Source organism: Macrobrachium rosenbergii, chromosome 15 (assembly GCF_040412425.1).
Source record: "Macrobrachium rosenbergii isolate ZJJX-2024 chromosome 15, ASM4041242v1, whole genome shotgun sequence".
NCBI lineage: Eukaryota > Metazoa > Arthropoda > Malacostraca > Decapoda > Palaemonidae > Macrobrachium > Macrobrachium rosenbergii.
In genome coordinates, this window is record NC_089755.1 from 36,702,621 (window position 1) to 36,712,620 (window position 10,000).

The following is a 10,000-nucleotide window of genomic DNA, read 5'->3' on the forward strand; positions in this document are numbered from 1 at the left end:
CAGACAGAGAGAGAGAGAGAGAGAGATTCAAATAACGTATGTTCTACCAGAATATATACATATATATAAATATAAATATAAATATAAATATTAATATATATATATATATATATATATATATATATATAAATATATATATATATATATATATATATATATATATATATATATATATATATATATATATATATATATATATATATATATATATATATATATAGAGAGAGAGAGAGAGAGAGAGAGAGAGAGAGAGAGAGAGACTGCAGTTCTTGGTAACCTTCCAATACATTCCTCTTTATGAATCTGCGGAAGCCAATGTCCTTCAGGTATGTGGGTAGTGGTAATCAATCGTATTTCGAACAGCCATTGTTGATTTCTCTACAGAAATTAAAAAGTAAAAAATGCGTCCAAGTTTCTTCGGCCCAATCGAGTTTTCTGTACAGCGTATAATGATGCATAAAACTCTCAACCACGTCCCACGAAACTCTCAGCCGTGGCCCATGTAAATTTCAGCCACGGCCCTGTGGTGCCATGTGTTCTCGGCACCTATAGCGGTGCCAGACGTACGATCATGGCTAACTTTAACCTTAAATAAAATAAAAACTACTGAGGCTAAAGGGCTGCAATTTGCTATGTTTGATGATTGGAGGTAGGATAATCAACATACCAATTTGCAGCCCTCTAGCCTGAGTAGTTTTTAAGACCTGAGGGCGGACAGAAAAAGTGCGGACGGGAAGAGAAACAGCCATCTCAATCGTTTTCTTTTACAGAAAACCAATAAGAGACGTCTAACTTGTCACAACTCTTCGGTGACTGACTTCTGACGTCTAATTCATGAGGAATGAATTGTAAGTCGCAGTGACATGTTGATGCTAATGTTGACATTCTTGTCGCTAGATTCATGTGGCCTTATGCCAGTATGGGTCTCGATCATTTGAACAGCTCGTTTAAAAGAGGTAGAAAGGAAGTCTCTAAGCATAGGTTTTTGGAATATAATTAACCGGTCTTTCATTTATTTCAAATTTTTCTTAACAGCTAAAACAAAATAATGTAGTACTGCTATTTATTCATTTATTTATCTATTTATCTATTTATTTATTTTTATTTATTTATTTGTTTAGTTTTTGTAAAAGAAAACTATTGTGACGGCTTTGTCTGCCCGTCCGCACTTTTCCTGTCCGACCTCAGATCTTAAAAACTACTGAGGCTAGAAGGCTGTAAATTGGTATGTTGATCATCCACTCCCCAATCATCAAACATACCAAATTGCAGCCCTCTAGCCTCAGTAGTTATTTTTTAAAATTTTATTTAAGGTTAAAATTATCTATAATCGTGCATCTAGGAACGATATAGGACAGGCCACCACTGAGCCGTGGTTAAAGTTTCATGGGCCGCGGCTCATACAGCATTATACCTTGACCATAGAAAGATAGATCTATCTTCGGTGGCCTTGATTATACACTGCACAGAGAACTCGATTGCGCCGGACAAACTTCGGCGCATTTTTTACTTGTTTATTTTTGTGAAGAGACCATGACGGGCATAAGTAGGCTGTCGATAACATGACCGGTCTCGCAATGATAGTATGTCCCACTAACTTTACCCGTTAAGCTTTGACAGAAAAGTGTGAAGTGTGCAGATCAGCCCACGGGACATTTCCAGGCAGGCTGGAACTTTGGTATTAATTAACAAAGCAAAATCAACCGGAACTGCTAATTAAGAGACACTGCAACATATGTACGCCGAAAAGAATGTCGCTCGAACAAGTTTATAACATGTATGATCTGTTGTTTCCATGTAGATTATTTTTCGACAGAAGAAGATTCTCTGTAAATAAAACCAATTAAAGAAAGTTCTTAATATTAGTTTCAACTTCTCAGCAAATTTTCACTTACAAATTATGTGCTATATATTGAAAACACTGTAAAGCAGGTGAAAAAATCTATCTTGCTAAGGCAAAAAAAAAAAGTTAAAAAAGAAAACAAAAGCAGGCGATGTCAATGCCATCTGTTGCCTTGCACTGGAACACTTTGCTGCTACGGTCAAAATGGCTATAACTAGGTCATTCTGAATTTATCATGAAATGTTCAAATGTCAGCCATATTGGATTATTTTTTTTATATATTCTGATAATGGGATTTTTTCTGTCCATTACAAAACATCAGTGCTCCTCTGAAATTGTATATCAGTAGTCCATTTTGTTTTCCGCTAAAATGATTGTCTCTTGCCCATATCTTTTTTCTTAAAATGTCCGCCGGTCGTCCATTTTGCTTTTCTCTTATCAGCCACATGGTTTTTCCTTTGAATTACTGACATTCTCTGAATCTTAGTTTTCCTTTTAAATGTCCGCCAGCCACAGCCACGTTTTTCCTTTAAGTGCCTGGCAGTCTTCCTTCGTGTATTATATTTATTTTGAATAATATCAGATCTATCTGGTTATAAATATTATTCCTCAGTACCAGTGTATTATCCAAACAACGTATAATAACACAAAACAACCTGAATCTAATCCTTTGGTACCCCTTCAGAATTAAACTAACAAAAATTTTGAAAACTATAAGAAAAAATTTCTGTGAAAGCAAAAACAAAATATATCCTGGAGCCGAACTGGCAACAAAATCCACATCAAAAATCTGTCAAAATTTACTTGGCCCTCTGACCACCACTCCAGAAAATTTCACTGAACTTCATCCATGATCACTGATAATATCATGCAGACAGACAAACAAACAGACAGAAAGGTAGTCTTAAAGAATTGGTGATTACTAGACAAACAAACAGACAGAAAGATAGGCTAAGAGAATTGGTGATTACTAGACAAACACACAAACAGAAAGATAGGCTTAAAGAATTGGTGATTACTAGACAAACACACAAACAGAAAGATAGGCTTAAAGAATTGGTAATTACTAGACAAACAAACAGACAGAAAGATAGTCTTAAAGTGGTGGTTACTAGACAAACAAACAGACAGAAAGATAGTCTTAAGGGTGGTGATTACTAGACAAACAAACAGACAGAAAGATAGTCTTAAAGAATTGGTGATTACTAGACAAACAAACAGACAGAAAGATAGTCTTAAAGAATTGGTGATTACTAGACAAACAAACAGACAGAAAGATAGTCTTAAAGAATTGGTGATTACTAGACAAAAACAGAAAGAAGTCTTAAAGAATTGGTGATTACTAGACAAACAAACAGAACAGAAAGAATAGTCTTAAAGAATTGGTGATTACTAGACAAACAAACAGACAGAAAGATAGTCTTAAAGAATTGGTGATTACTAGACAGACAAACAGACAGAAAGATAGTCTTAAAGAATTGGTGATTACTCAACCTTGGTACATCTACGTAGGCGAAGATAAAATCAGAACTTACTTATTTAATTTCAGCTGTTCACTTCCTTTGTTTCAGATACTCGAAAAGGCTAAAAGTATTCCCGGAGTCTGATTGGGTAACCCACCACCTGAGAGATGGAAGAAAATGAAAAAAAAAAGTTGAGCAGTGCTGCATAACTTTTAATAGGACAACGATGGCAGGAAATGGACGCAATTGTTGGAAAAATTATATTTTACTGCTCTCTCTCTCTTTCTGGTTAAGAAAGTTGCTTCAATGACATTGCCCAGCATTTTTGACATTTTATATTTCACACTTCTCACCCACATTTCCTATCAGGGCTGAACTTAGATTTAAAGGGCATTGGGAGTGTCACTATTCATCTCAGCGACCTTGAAAACTATGGATTAGACACTATCTGTCATTTCTGACATTTTATTTTTAACCCTTCTCATGCCTCCCTCCTTCCTGTTGGGCTGAACTTGGACTTAAAGGGCATCGAGAGTGTCACTATTCATCTCAGCGACCTTGAAAACTATGGATTAGACACTACAGCGACCTCAAAAACTATGGATTAGACACTAATATCTGTCGTTTTAAGCTGTTTTTACATGTCACCCCCTTCCCACCCCCACCCAATTTGGTGCCAGAGGTGCCTTACCCCCCACAGTATTCTTTTTCCAGTTAGTACCGAAATGAGGTATGATAAACCTCTAGAATTTATTTAGTTATTAAGTCTACGGGCAAAACCAGACTCGTTTCAGGGAAGCCCCTTCCCAACCCCACCCCCTTTGGTGCCGTTTGGTGCTAGTGATGTCTCAACCCCTAGAGTATTCTTTTTCAGATAGTAAGTCACATGTACACCTAGTTTGGTTGAAATTGCTCAATGCTTTTCAGAGTTATCTTGGAACATACGCACATACACACATGTACATACATCCAGTTTTATAGATATATGTATGTATGTATATATATATATATATATATATATATATATATATATATATATATATATATCAAGATAACAACAATTGTGTTACTACTCATATGAGGATTCCCGTCCATTAATGGTTAATAAATCAATAACATTTAGAAAAAGGTCATATAAAATTAACCACCCTGACAGCAATATCATCAGTCACAATGATAATAAAAGTAATAATGATAGGAAAGATAAGAAATTGAAAAAATTCACGAAATTATTGAAATGCAAATGAAAAAATAAATAAAAATAAAAACGCAACTTTTCGGAGTGAAATCATACTTTTCCGATACCCTCCTGGTCGTTGCGTTGTTCAGGGCACAAAGCTATCTTGCCGAAGATCTTGAGGGAAGGGAAAACGTGAATATTGAAATGGAACATTTGTGAGATTCAATTTTTTAACTTTTTTTTAGAAGAGGCGTGTTTTATAGTTCACCAATTTTATATATTGATGAAACGTATGCGCTTACACACACACATAGATATATATGTGTGTGTGTGTGTGTACACATACACACACACACATATATATATATATACAAATATATATGCATATACTGTATACATATACAATACACACATACACACACACACACACACACACACACACACACACACACACATATATATATATATATATATATATATATATATATATATATATATATATATACAGACAAGCTTGACCTGTTTTTGTGACTCTTCCTCCAAGAAGTGGGGTAGAGTGTGAGGGGGGGGGGGGGGGGGAGCCTATGGCTTGCAACCCCATTACTCGGACTAAGTGCATATCGGTGACAAAGCTCTCATGTCAAATTGGGGAATAAGCGTAAAAATATTGAAAGAATTGTATTCCATTTCTCTTAATCTAAATTCCTTGCATAAAAAGTTGTGACTTAAGCATTAGATAAGATATCCTTGCAGAATGATGTATGGCTTCCAGCATCATTTTTCTTTTTTTTTTCTTTCTCTCTCTCTCCCACTCTGTTTTTTATACACACACACACACAAACATACACACACACATACACACATTATACACATACATATATATATATATATATATATATATATATATATATATATATATACATATATATACATATATACATGTATACATTGTATATATATTTGTGTGTGTGTAAACCATCTCCAAGGAGGCTGACCAGCTCTCTTTCCTAAAACCACCTCTCTCTCCTTCCCCCCTTCCCTCACTTTCCTGTCCCTTCCCCTCCCACCTCCCCACCTCTCTCCTCATCGCCACTCTCTCTCTCGCTCACCCAACAACAACAGTCGTCTTCCCAATCGTCAATCACGTTGGGTCATGAGGCTTCTTCCGCCACTGCAGCTTTATTAAGCTCTGCAAGGCTCAACAGGAATGACAAAGACTGATGGAAAGCTCCTCTCATAAAGAAAGAAAGAAAAAAAAAAGAGTTAAAAAAATGACAAAAGCTCCGTCGTTTCAGGGGAAGGGGAGATGAAAATGGGTTTTTAATTGAAGGTCAGTTGTCGGGCGGGAGGCTTCTACCTGTAACAGGTGAGGAGAAGGGACGGTTGAGTTCTGTTGGGTAACGGGTTCTGCTGGATAACAACGTGTTATCCCCTTGTACTGTATAATGTGTTATTGCGTTATGCTGAGCGACGTGTTATCCTGGATAAATTTTTTCCACGATATATAGGATAGCGGTTATAAGGATTTACTAGTTTAGCTGGACAGCATGTATATGTTACAGGCAGATAGCGAAACCAGGCATTTCACGAACTGCCTGAAATTTCAGGCAGATAGCGAAATGCACTTAGGGACATTTGAACCCAGAGGGGCTAGTACTAAACATGGCGAGATACATTTGACCTCCAGGTGCTAGTACTAAACACGCCAAAACAGTAGGTGCGTGTTTATTACTAGCCCCTGGGGGAATCAAATGTCCCTAAGTGCATTTCGCTATCTGCCTGAAAATTTCAGGAGTTCATGAATGCCTGGTTTATATCTAACGCAAATATATGCTTTATAATGTGTTATCGGGTTACTTTAAGCGATGTGTTATACTGGATAACTTTATTCACATTATATTGGATAGGTTACACTGGATGACTTGTCAATCGGCAAAACAATTTATATTGAATATGTCATCATTCCAAAGTGAATAACATATAACGGGTTCATAGCCATTAAAATATTATACTGAATAAGAGGTCGAACTGAATGCTTTGTTATATGATACTGGCTAACAGGTTATAATGAATAAAATGAACTACAAGTTTAGTAGTATTAGAGGTTATACTGAAGAACAAGCTCTACTGGTAGACATGCAGTAAGGGTGTATGTCTTATTTCAGTAAGCAGTATATGTGTGTGAAAATCTGTAGGTAAGTGTTTTTTACATATATATCTTTGCTTTACCATACACTTATAAGAAAGCGTTTTAAGATTTCCTGTTATTTTGTCTCGTCTAAGTAATTTCCATAATTATGGTTGTATATAACTGATATATTCGGAAGTATTTATAAATTGCATTATCATCCAGTTACGCGTTTTTCCCGCCTCATAATTTTCATCCACTTTTCACTGACATTTAAAATTACATAATAAATTCTGAAGGACTTTCAAAACACTACATGCTTATAAAATTCTTTTTCTCCTAACGTGGCTTTAAATGAGAGATCAATCTAGCCTGCGGCTACTAGTCAGTTTTTACCATTATTATGTGAAATAAATCATTGACATAAACTAAAAATCATTCTAAAGCCTTTTACAATTTGTCAACGTGCATTTTTTCACCTATGGAAATTGTTAAACCTTGAAGAAACAAAGCGCAAAACCTTTCAATGGATTTCTGTTGCAACGCATTTATCGTCAATTCAAAAGACTGCGTGTGTCGCATTCTAGAGCAAGCTGGAATATTGGAACCTAAAACCCTGGGATTGAAAGATATGAGGCGGGATTGAGGTGAAAGAGGAGAGACTGAAAATACGAGAGAGAACGAAATGATGTTGAGCGACATCCCCAAAAATTTGTAATGATATTTCTAAACGGTCGTTTCGAAAAGTCAAGTTCTTATAGATAGAGATTGAAAAATGTTCATGCATTTGTCATGAAAACTCGAGTTCCCCTTAGACTGGGTGGCTCCAGATATTGTCCGCCTTCAGATCTTCTGTTAGCGTCTGTGAATGTCATTTATATATTCATCTCGTGATTGATTGATTGACAGTCTACAGAAGGCAGTAAAGCAATCAGTCATGATGGCATTAAATTGCACACCCACACACACACGTGCCCTGAAACAGTTGATGATGAGGGAGGCCCCGATAGATGTATTTACAGATATACTTAGAAAGTGTAAACTAGTAAATAAATATTTTATATATATATATATATATATATATATATATATATATATATATTTGCATATGCAAAATATGTTTCTATATGTACAAGCATATTCATACGTATATGAACTCATTTCCAATCAGAAAACATGTGTTGTCTTGAAGCTTAACACTAATGTCATGAGAATATTTTGAAAAGTTACAAATTACTTAACAACTGAAGGTATAAAGTGCCTCTTTAACCTTACCTGAATCGGTACCTATTCCTAAAGGCTAATTTATTGTCTTCACGCTAAGCTTCGGATTTCTCCTACTTCTTCCATTTCTCCCCTATTCCAAAATTCTCAAGCCTCGCTCTTCTTACAGGCAGAGCAAGTTGTCATTTATATCAGACTCTGCATCCAAGGAAAATCAATTTATTTTTTTATATTTTATTGATTAGACCTTCTAATGACGTGGGAACTACGTGGTTTTGACGCCAAACATTCCACAAAAAAAACCTAAATTCCTCATGGACCCTATGGAATGACCTTGACGTCGAAATGATTTGTGAGATAATTGGTTAATCCAATCCAAATCATGTTTTTTTCTTGTTTTTAATTAGGAAAGTTGAAACATCGAGGTCGATTTCTTCATTATCTGGGAACTAATTGTAATTTCGTAAGGATTATTAGGTGGCTGATTAAATGATTTAAGCCCATAAGTTGTAGACAAAAATTTAGAAAAAAAATTACATTCTCTCTCTCTCTCCCTATTTATATATATGTATATATATGCATACACATGTATATATATACATATATATGTATATATATACAGTATATATATAAATATATATGTATGTATATATAAACTTTGACTCACATCAGGACAGAACCCTGTCTTTCAAGTGAGAATCCAGGCGTTAGCAATTCATCATACACAGTACTTAAAAAGAAGATGGAGCCTAAGTTCTCCCATAACCTGAATTTATATATATATATATATATATATATATATATATATATATATATATATATATATATATATATATATATAGATTAAATGCTTGTAATCCATAAACAGATATTTATTGACTACAGTAGTTATACACTTTCTATGTATAAATACATCCAACAAGGCCTCCGCAATCATTAGATATTTCGAGATGTGTGACACGACAACCCAGAGCGTTTTCGTAATTCTTTAAATTTAAAAACAGTGTCCCAAATCTATTTCCCGCATTAGTTATCAACACAGATTTGGTCTATTTATGGATGACCAATTGTGGCTCTCGTTTGCTTGATCCACTGCTTGTTAAATCAAGATCGCCAATCAGAGGTAAAAATGACTATTTTTTATTATTATTATTATTATTTATTATTATTATTATTATTATTATTATTATTAAAAAGCAGGTCAAGTTAAACCATTTCATAATAATAATAATAATAATAATAATAATAATAATAATAATAACAAACAAGTAATTTTTTTACCTCTGACTGACCTTGACTTTAGTCAAGACTCTCTCTTCACGAGAAAAAAGTTTTGTTTTCAGAGTTAACATTTGTTGAAATGTTAGAGGCTATTAATCGGGAATGCCCTGTGTGTGTGTGTGTGAGAGAGAGAGAGAGAGAGAGAGAGAGCATGGAAAAAATATTTTACAATGCATATATACTTATATTATTGTATTAACTACCTAATTAAGCTCAAAGAATTACAATTTGTTCCCAAACAGTGAAGAAATCTGCCTTTTCTTTACCAGCTGTACAAAAATGGGAGAGAGAGAGAGAGAGAGAGAGAGAGAGAGAGAGAGAGAGAGATTCTCATTTCCTCTCCCCCACCCAATCACAAGTATATCCCTATACCTTTGTAATTCCTACAGCCTTCTCTCCAATTCTCGTGTATCCTACACTTTTCCCCTCGCCAGACATGTCTCTCTCTCTCTCTCTCTCTCTCTCTCTCTCTCTCTCTCTCTCCTTCGACGGGTAATCTGTACGTGACAGGTGGGGACCATCCGCGGCCATCCTCAGCTGTCTCCGTCTGTCCCAAGAGTGCTCCTGCTGGTTTCAGGTTCCCAGGTGCTCCTCTCTCTCTCTCTCTCTCTCTCTCTCTCTCTCTCTCTCTCTCTGATTTGGAGAAGGATTAGCGAATCTGTTTTTGGGAGATGGGGTGTGTGTGTGTGTGTGTGTGTGTGTGTTTAGGGAGGGTATTTGAAGGAGGGTGGGTTAGGAAGATTAGGGGTCCACTTCTGGAGGAAAGAAGTATGCGTGTGCGTGTGTTTGCGCGTGTATGTGTGTGCGTGTGTGTAGGGAGGGTGGGTTAGGGAGAGTAGGGGTCCAGGTTTTTATGTGCGGGTGGGGTTGATTGGCGAAAA

General features: G+C 35.6%; 1 protein-coding gene and 1 long non-coding RNA gene across 2 annotated transcripts in view; one reads left to right on the forward strand and one right to left on the reverse strand.

Annotated features, from left to right (window-relative positions):
* Positions 1-10,000, reverse strand: part of LOC136846557 (uncharacterized) — a 329,941-nt gene that overhangs the window by 151,527 nt on the left and 168,414 nt on the right. The window contains exon 4 of the long non-coding RNA XR_010855444.1: positions 3,379-3,466. This is a non-coding gene — a long non-coding RNA (uncharacterized lncRNA). The remainder of the gene's footprint in view (positions 1-3,378; positions 3,467-10,000) is intronic.
* Positions 1-10,000, forward strand: part of LOC136846556 (uncharacterized) — a 171,975-nt gene that overhangs the window by 52,359 nt on the left and 109,616 nt on the right.